At 45.6% G+C, this 10,030-nt stretch overlaps 2 long non-coding RNA genes across 3 annotated transcripts; one reads left to right on the top strand and one right to left on the bottom strand.

The window, feature by feature from the left end:
• Positions 1 to 389: 389 nt before the first annotated feature.
• LOC128797712 (uncharacterized) lies at positions 390 to 6,710 on the bottom strand. The gene is made up of 4 exons (XR_008434221.1): positions 6,636 to 6,710; positions 3,446 to 3,577; positions 2,175 to 2,282; positions 390 to 459 (listed from the first exon to the last, which is right to left on the bottom strand). It is a non-coding gene; the product is annotated as an uncharacterized LOC128797712 (long non-coding RNA).
• Positions 6,711 to 6,811: 101 nt separating this feature from the next.
• On the top strand, positions 6,812 to 8,794 carry LOC128797711 (uncharacterized). Of its 2 annotated transcripts, none has more exons than XR_008434220.1 (2): positions 6,812 to 6,909; positions 7,518 to 8,794. It is a non-coding gene; the product is annotated as an uncharacterized LOC128797711 (long non-coding RNA). The 2 variants fall into 2 exon arrangements; XR_008434219.1 differs by having other exon boundaries at positions 6,812 to 6,918.
• Positions 8,795 to 10,030: the final 1,236 nt, after the last annotated feature.

The raw sequence follows: 10,030 nt of genomic DNA, 5'->3' as shown, positions 1-10,030 counted from the left end.
AAAAAAGAAATATTTCAAAATTCAGTATGTCAAAGGATCAAAAAATTTCATTCTATACTCATCAGGATCAGCCAGAATGGGAAAACAGTGGGAAAAGCACCTCCTGCAGGAAAAAAAATGGAGTATTTCAAAATTCAGTATTTTAAAGGGTCAAAAAAATTCATTCTATGCTCATCGGGATCAGCCGATTCTGCATGAAAAAGATGGAATATTTCAAAGGAAAGTCAAAGAAAATATTCCAAATGGAATATTTCAATGGAATATTTCAATATTTCAAAGGGTCAAAAAACCTCATTCTATACTCATCAGGATCAGCCAGAACAGAAAAAACAGCGGAAAAAGCACTTCCTGCACAAAAAAATGGGTTAAATAAAAAAAAAAAGAATAATATTTCCTGTGAGGGTGCATCATGCTCATCAGGATCAGCCAGAAGAGGAAAAACAGTGGGAAAAGCACCTCCTGCAGGAAAAAAATGGAATATTTCAAAATTCAGTATTTTAAAGGATCAAAAAATTTCATTATATACTCATTGGGATCAGCCATCAATAGGGAAAACATCTCCTGGATGGAAAAAAAAATGAAATATTTTATAATTCAGTATTTCAGAGGTTCAAAATAATTCATTATTTACTCATCAGGATCAGCCAGAATGGGAGAAACAGTGGGAAAAGCACCTCCTGCAGGAAAAAAAATGGAATATTTCAAAATTCAGTATTTTAAAGGGTCAAAAAAATTCATTCTATACTCATCAGGATCAGCCAGAATGGGAGAAACTACAGGGAAAGCTCCTCCTGGTTGAAAAAAAGGTAAATATTTCAAAATTCAGTATGTTAAAGGACCAAAAAATTTCATTATATACTCATTGGGATCAGCCATCAATAGGGAAAGCATCTCCTGGATGGGGAAAAAATGAAATATTTTATAATTCAGTATCTCAAAGGCTCAAGATAATTCATTATTTACTCATCAGGATCAGCCAGAATGGGAGAAACAGTGGGAAAAGCACCAAAAATATATATAAATATAATAATCATATATAGAATATAGATAGAATATATATAACACAATACATTTATAAATATTTTATATATATTATTATTATATAATGTATATTATTGTAATATTTATATATTATATACACTATAATAATATTATAGACTATATAACATAATATATATTTATAAATATATAAAATGATAGATATATTTATAACATGTAGATATAAATATATATATTTATCGACATATATAAATATCACTATATATAGATACTATATATAGTGATATATATATCTATATATCTATAGATATAAATATATCTATAAATATATAGATATATATCACTATATATAGTAATATAGTTATAATATAGAATTATAATTACAATTATAATGAAATAATTATATGATTACATATATAGGATTATAAAATAGATAATTATAATATATTATATATATTATGTATATTATATATAATATATTATATAATTGTATATTATACTATTATACTATAATTTATAAACAATGCTTATATTATTAATGTTAATATAAAATAATAATGCTATGTATATTATTATAAATTATAATAAAATTATTGTATGATTATATATAAATACAGTGATATATAAATATATACTTATAATTATATATTATGATAATACATAAATATAATTATATAATATATAATTATAATATGTTATTATATATAATTACTATGTTATAAAATATGCATAATTATAAATATATATTAATAAATATATATGTAATTTAATATTCAGGGCTATTATCTAGATACAGCCTTACATATTAGAATATTTTTTAAACAAAGGGTCACAAAACTCCTTCTGAAAAAGCACATTTCACCCCAAAATTCAGAGGTAAACTCTAAAACTTTAAAATTTATAATAAACCTGAGTTCCCCTGAGGTTTTAAACCTGAGGTTTAAGATAAACCTGAGTTTGCCTGAGGTTTAAAATAAGCTTGAGTTTCCCTGAAGTTTAAAATAAACCTGTGTTTCCCTGAGGTTTTAAACCTGAGGTTTAAAAAAACCTGAGTTTCCCTGAGGTTTTAAACCTGAGGTTTAAGATAAGCCTGAGTTTCCCTGAGGTTTAAGATAAGCCTGAGTTTCCCTGCGCTTTGGGCGCCATTTGCGCAGGGCTGGCCCAGGGCCCCTCACCTGGACGCTGCTTTTCTTCGTCCTGCACTTGATCAGACAATTCTTCCAGAGCAGAGCCCGCGTTTGCCTCCACACTCCCGCCTCCCTCGGGGCCATCTTCAGGTCTGGCTTAAGAAGAAAAAAACGGAAATTTGTTATTAAATGACAAAATAATTCCCAGAGCCGAGGCCAGGCAGCTGCAGCGTTCAGCGCCCCTTGTGTTTGTGTTTTCACAGAAAGGTTTCACGTTCAGTTTGTCAGGATTGGGAACTGGGAATGGGAGAGACTGGGAATGGGAGAGACTGGGAATTGGGAATGGGAGAGACTGGGAATGGGAGAGACTGGGGAGAAAGTGGGAATAAGAGAAATTGGGAATGGGAGAAACTGGGAATTGGGAATAAGAGCAATTGGGAATTGGGAATGAGAAAAGCTGGGAACGAGGAATGAGAGACATTGGGAATAAGAGAAATTGGGAATGAGAGAAACTGGGAATTGGGAGTGGGAGAAATGGAATGGAAGAGACTGGGAATTGGGAATGAGAGAAATTGGGAATGAGAGGAACTGGGAATGAGAGAAACTGGAAATGAGAGAAACTGGGAATTGGAAATGGAAGAAACTGGGAATGAGGAATGAGAGACATTGGGAATAAGAAAAATTGGCAATGAGAGAAACTGGGAATTGGGAATGAGAGCAATTGGGAACTGGGAATCAGAGAAATGGGGAATGAAACTGGGAATAAGAGAAACTGGCAATTGGGAATGAGAGCAGTAGGGAACTGGGAATGAGAGAAACTGGAAATTGGGAATGAGAGCAGCTGGGAACTGGGAATGAGAGAAACTGGCAATTGGGAATGAGAGCAGTTGGGAATCCAGCCGGGAATTTGGGCTGAAGATGCCTCAGGATGCTTTGGAGCCACCCCTCCACGCCAGGGCAGGACCAGCTCTAGGCCAACTCACTAGCCCTGACTTAAGCCAGGCTTAATTCCATTTCTCTCCACGTGGATCCCAATCCCAGCTGCTTCTGCGGGAGCAGAATTCCAGGCTGCTGGCAGGAGCTGTGGGCAGGCAGCCAGAGCAGGGAGAGCAGCCAGCTGCCCCGGGGCGAGCTGTGCAATTGGGTGTGAGTAACCCCCTTCCCTGCTGGAGCAGGGCCAGCACCACCCACTGCTTCATCCCACTTTAACCTTTTCATCACCCCCAGCCAGCAGTGCTGCCTTAGGGAGAGGAAAAAGAAATGGAATTCATAAATGGAATTACACGGGAAATGTTTTTCCGGGCGATGCCTGCACGTACCTGGGGAGGGATGGAGGGCTGGGGGCTGCAAGGGTTCTTCTCTCCTGGGTTTTGCCACTGTTTTTGTTGGCAGTCAGGGGTCAATCTCCATCTCCCTCTGCTTCCTCAGCTGGGAATGTTGGGACATTTCACCTGGGAAGGTGAGACAAGAGCAGGAGCTGCTCAGAGGGTGCCACAAAGCCGCCTCCAGCAACAGCAGTGAGAAACTGCTGGGTTTTGGCTTCTTTTCTGCCTCTGCCAAGGTCAGGATTGAAGCTCTTGAGATGGTATTCTGTGCTCAGACTCAGATGTTTACTGTTTCTTATCCAGATGACAGTCTCACAAGGGGTGAGTTCTGCAGTTCTTCACTAACAAGGCACAAAATGGCTATAACCATCTTTCTCTACAAGGCCTTTTAAGGATAAACTGTCCAATTCAGAAATGACACCTAAATTATTTTCACTTTTAACCCAATAACCAATCACCCATGCCCACCATGGGGACTTTTTTATCCAGTTACACAAAACCACCCAAACCCATGGAGAAGGAGGTGAAGAAGAAGGAGCAGCCTCCACCCTAAAACCTCCATCTTGCTTTCTATCTATTACTATATTCTAAACCCCAAACTCTGAGTTTTGCCCCCTGTGATATCACACACTTCTATCCAAACTCCACCCCCACAATCCCAGTTCTGTCATTCCATTTTGGAAGCTTCTCCACGGCCTCAGGTCAGTGCAGTGTTCTCCTGGGGGCACAGAAAGTCTCCAATTCTCAGTAACCAGGGTTCTAACAAGAAACTGAGTAATTCCTCAACCCTTCAGCCAAAACACAGTGGAATTTATCCATATTCCAGCTTTACAGCTCCCAACAGTCCTTCCAGAAGCAGGCTGATGTTGCTGTGTAGAGCTCTGGCTTCTCAGTTATCTGTCAGACACCACATGGCTCAAACTTCCTTCCCTGCCTGATTTTAATGGGGAAATCTTTTTCTGGAGCACAGACATCACCTCAGTAGCGGGACACAGGAAGTTCCTCAGATGTCAACACCACTATAAATACACAAATATTTTTTACATAGGGCCTGTGTAAGCATGGGAGGGATGAGAGGAGGGAAAAGGGGCTAAAAGGAACCGAATTCCCACTCCCAGGCTGGCTCTGGGGTCCTCCATGGAGCAGTGACCCCACGAGGCATGTGGGATACAATCACTGCCTAGAGAATTTCTGGGAAGGAATCCCACCTGCAGCCTGGAGTGCTGCCCTCACACTGAGACTGCTTCAAAAATTAAAAATAAAAAAATATTTTGCTATTAAAAAAAAAAAAACAATCCAGCTACAAAATGCTTCAACACCAAGCTATGATAGTAACCAAGCCCTGCAGGAAAAATGAGTACAATTCCTCTGGATATTTTCGGGCAAGAAACGTTTCCCAGTGAGAGAAGAGTGTTTGAAAAATAATCACAAGCAGCAGTTCTTGCTTACAGGTCATGAAAACCACTGTGCTTCTCCCCTCAGCCACAATATTTTAATTCAATAATAATAATTATTATATTTTAATAAAACCCCCAAAACTGGCAAAGATGTTTTAACGAGATTCAATCACCAGTGCCAGTTACTGTTTTTCTCTAATTATTTTCTATCCACTTTTAAAACCCAAAATACTCCCACATCTCCACTGGAGCTCTGCCATGCTTTCATTTGCATCAGCCAGGTTGGAGGAAGGGTCATTTGAAGAATGTTAATTAAATTTTCATATTACACCTGCCACCTCCACGAAAGCGACAGAGCGATGAAGAAGCATCACTTGAACGGTGAAAAATCATATTTGGGGGAGGAAAAAACCCAACCAAAACCCTCCCTGAAACTCCAGATGAAGGGAAGGAACACAGAGGCTGAGCAGAAAAAGCTGCCAAAGCATTTTAATTGATTAACAGAGACAAAAATGAAGATAGTCTCAGCCTGTGAGAACCCTCCTCAGTTTAGGCACTGCCTTGTGATTTGTGCTGAGATGGGAAGTGGGTGTCACACGAAGGCTTGTGGGCATCTCAGTCAAAGCCATCTCAAGGGAATGGCTGGGTTGGGGCTTTAATTCCATATCAGAGATGCCAGTGCTTCTTAAATCATGTTCAGCTGATCCTCGGGAAGCCTCCCCTCCCTTCCCCAGGCACCAAGCTGGCAGCGGGCTTTAAAGGTCACACGGTGACTTAGTGCTGCACAGCACGTTTGCCTTGTCCTTCAGGCCAAAAAAAAACCCCAAAAACCCCAAAACCAAAAGAAAACCAAACAAGAGGGGTGTCAGCCACAGCTAAATGAGCTTTGGCTCGAGGCAAAACCAACTCATCAGTGAACAACCCCGTGGAACAGCAAGAAAATAAGATTATTGATCTTGCTGCCACAAGACAGCAGCCGAGGTGGTCCTGAAGCAAAACTCTGCTGTGCTCTTTACAGCACTTCAATTATTTAAATTATGACTTTAACAACACGCAATAACATCAAGGCTTTATGTGGCAATTTTGAAAAAAAGGCTGCATTTTCTCCATTTTCTGAATTTTCTCCCTTCCCTGAATTTTCTCCCGTATCAGCCCCTAAGGGGAGCCCCGCCCTGCCCGGGGCTGCAAATCCCTTCCCTCCAAACTCATCCCTGTTTCCCTGCGGGGACAAGGGATGACACGGAGCAGAGCCGGGCTGGGCTGTCCCCGCACGGCTCCCGCAGCATCCCCAGCATCCCTGAACACCCCTGAGCATCCTCTGAGCATCCCCAGCAACCCTGAGCATCCTCTGAGCATCGCCAACAACCCTGAGCATCCTCTGAGCATCCCCAGCAACCCTGAGCGTCCCTGAGCATCTCCTGCATCCATGAACATACCTGAGCATCCTCCTGCATCCCTGAGCATCCCCGAGCATCCTCCTGCATCCCTGAACATCCTCTGAGCATCCCCAACACCCCTGAGCATTCTCCAGCATCCCTGAACATCCTCTGAGCATCCCCAGAGCATTCTCCAGCATCCCCTGAGCATCTCCAGCATCCCCTGAGCATCCTCCTGCATCCCTGAACATCCTGAGCACCTCCTGCACCCCTGAGCATCTCCAGCGTCCTCCCGCGTCCCCACCGCGCCCCAGCCGCGGGTAGCCCCGCGTGTCTCACAGGGAGGACACTCCTGCTTTCCACATCTCCCGTTTTCCCCGCTCTAAAGCCCTGGAAATGCGGTTTTCTCACCGTTCTGCGCCCGGCCCCGCCGGCGCCGCTGCCCCAGCCATCGGCACCCGCGAGTAATGACGCGCACCCAGGTGCAGCCCAACTCCTCCTCTTCCTCTCCGCTCCTTCCCCTTCCCGTCCCACCCGAGCCGGAGGGGCCGGGCCCGGCCCCTGCCACCGCCCCCCGGCCCCGGGACCGCCCCCTCGGCGGCGGAGCCGGCAGAGCCCCGAACCCCCCGAACCCCGCCAGAACGCCTCCTGGTACCTCCGGTACCCCTCGAGCTCCCCGAACCTGGTACCCCCGGTAACCCCTGGTACCTCTCGGTACCCCCCGAACCCCGCCAGTACCCCCCGGTATCCCCGGTACCTCCGGTACCCCCCGAACCCCGCCAGTACCCCCCGGTATCCCCGGTACCCGCCGGTATCCCCGGTACCTCCGGTACCCCCCGAACCCCGCCGGCACTCCCCGGTATCTCCAGTACCCCCCGGTACCTCCTGGTACCCCCCGGTACCCCCCAAACCCTGCCCTGGGGATTCCATTCTGTGAGAGATCCCCCTCCCAGGGACCCCCATCCTCCAGGTAACCCCCTCCTCCAAGTGACCTCCCTTCCAAGGTTTCTTTCCTCCTGCGGACCACACCTTCGGGAAGACACCCCCTGCTTTCTGCAGCCCCCAGGGACACCCCCTCCCTTCCACCTCCCAGCACAACCTTGGTGGGGAGCAGAGGAAAGGGGCTGGAAAAATGTGCTGGGAGGTTTAAGGCTGGGCAGGAGCTGCCTCGCTCCATCCACTGCTCCCAGCTCCTGCCTGCATCCACAAGGTCACCAGGTTATTCCCCAAAATATAACTGAAGCATTGAAAACTCTGCCCTGAATACCAACACTGAATTCCTGCCATTTACAGAGGTTCCTGTGATGCTTCCCACGGAGTTGTTCCCCCTCTGGAATCCCTGTCACCCTCTGGATGGGCCCGAGTCCCTTTTGCTGCCGTCGGGATGTGATCAGCCCCACGGAGCTGTTTGTTCATCACCCTGTTCCCATCGCTGGGAGCACAATCTGAGCACAGCCCCACGTGCTCTGATTTTCTAAGAGCCTCCTTAGAGGCTGAGCTGAGCAGGAATCCTGAATCCTGCTGCATCCACGCTCAGGAAAACACCCAGCAGCTCCTGCTCCAGCACGGATTTGCTGCTCAGATCCCTGCAGGGCTGGGGGATTCCTTGCTGGGGTTGGTTTGTCCACAAGGATCAGCACAGCAGTGACCAAGCTCTGTAAGCACAGCATGGACTTCACATTTTTTGTCTTGGAAAATGGAGATCAGGACACTGTGTCCTCATCTGGAGAGAAGAAAAGGATCTCACAGCACAGTATTAAGTGAAAAGCACTGTTTGCATGAGGAGGTCTCAGCCATGCAGAAGCTTTTGCATTCCCTCCTTCACCCACAGCAGTGGTTGGGAATATCCAGGATTGAAGCCCCAGCCTGGTCCCAGCCTGGCTCAAGCCCCACAGCGACGCCTCAAGGTTTAGCTTTTCTATTTTTCACATCCTGTGCTGCTTCAGTGTGTGGGTCTGGGCTTCACATGAGGGGATGCTGAGCTCTGTGCACAGAGCAGGGAGACAAAACAATTCCTGCTCCAGCTGGGCACCAAGGACAAATGATCCAAAGCTCAGGCCCAGGAGCACAAACAGCGTGGGCTGGAGAGAGAAAAACAAGCAGGATGGGAGTGCATGGGCTGGAGCTGGAATGGGACAATGAACTGCAAGGTGCAAATGGAGCAGAGCTGATCCCAGTGAGAGCCCCCGGGAGCGCTCGTGCATTTTGGGACCATTTTGGTTCATTTGGGTGCAGCCCTGGCTGGGCTCTGGTGCTGCCCAAGGTGGATCCATGGAGGAGATCCTTTTAATCAATCCCTGCTTTATCCTTTAGCTCTGTCCAGCCTCTGCTCTAGCTCAGCCTTCTCAATGCACAAATCTCATGGAAACTTTCTTTTTTTCCCTTAGTTTCCACCTTAACCAAGAGTATTAGCTCAAAGGACTCTAATTAAATAATTGCCAACAGAATACTGAGTAAATACAATGACAGAACTGCAACTTCAATTAAAAAAAAAACCCAAAACTTTTTATCTTCATCCACCAAGCATTAAACACAATAAAAGCCCGTCTGGGGCTGAATTCTTCTGGTCACTTTGTTGTGGTCTCTGTTTATACTTCAAAAGTTGCAACTGCTCATATTCATGTTCTACTTCTTCCTGGCCTAGTGGAAGTTGGAACCAGACGGTCTCCAGGGTTCCCTCCTGATGTTGACTTGGGTTTTGCCTTTTTTCCTTTTCTATATTCTCTGCATTCTTCACACATGCATTTGTAGCTCTGTCACCTATTGTATTAGTGGCTCGTTTTCTGTACTTTTCCACGGCCTTTCCCCGGGCAGAAAGACCAAACAGATTGCAGAGCTCCATCTCCAGGGGGTACAAGGCCCCAGTGCTGTCTTGGTTCTTGGGAACCAAGGCTGAGAACAACTCTTGGAGACCCAGAGAAAGGGCCTGACCTGGGGGGGAATTGATTCACCTCTTGTTCCCTTCATTGGTGCTTTTTAACAATCATGCTAATTTCCTAAAACCTGGAAATGTGTACTCATCCCTGTAGGGGTGGGCTTTTCTTTCCATAATTGCTCCTGAAGGCCTTCATTAAAAATCTGCTTTTATTACCTCCTTACTAAAATTATTAATCGAGTTTCATTTCCAGGCTGGAGAAAGGCAACATCCAACCCAAACCACTCTATGAATCTGTGATTTGATGCTGTGCTTGCAAAGTTTGTAACTCCTTGGAGTTCAGGGTATTTTAGCTCACCAACTCCTCCTGAAGAGGTTCACAGCCCCCAGGGCAATTCATAGCCACAAAATGTGAGGGGTGTGCACAAAGCACGGGAGATGGGTGCTCCAAAACACCTGGCTGTGTCATCTGGGAGGAAAACATCCCCTAAAATGTTCCTGGCAGGTGGGTGAGACACCCCTGGCACTGGGTGCTGCTGCAGCCAGGGAAACACCAAAGAGAATCAGCACCTGAGAGTCCAACCCAGGCTGCACCACGGGGAGAGAACCTCCAGAGAGCCATTAAACCTAAAGCACTGTGCTGCTTTTCATCTTCAAAGCTCCTTCAAACCAGCACCTAATTAATTTTTACAGCAGCCCCGTGCGCTCAGGTGCCTCAAACATCATCTCTGTTTGTGGATGCAAAGAGCCAAAGGTGGTGGAATGTGTTCCAGGCCAAAAGGAGTCTGTGCTGAGGTGGAGGTGGCTGCTGTGTTTGCACCACAAACCTGTCCGGGTTACACTTCCAAGCAAAAGGATTTAAAGACAAAGAGGAGAATTTAATCTTTAAGGGGAGCAGGGATCTAAACAACTCCACCAGGCAGAGGCACCA

Source organism: Vidua chalybeata, chromosome 19 (genome assembly GCF_026979565.1).
Source record: "Vidua chalybeata isolate OUT-0048 chromosome 19, bVidCha1 merged haplotype, whole genome shotgun sequence".
Classification (NCBI taxonomy): domain Eukaryota; kingdom Metazoa; phylum Chordata; class Aves; order Passeriformes; family Viduidae; genus Vidua; species Vidua chalybeata.
This window is presented reverse-complemented; position numbering and strand designations above follow the sequence as displayed.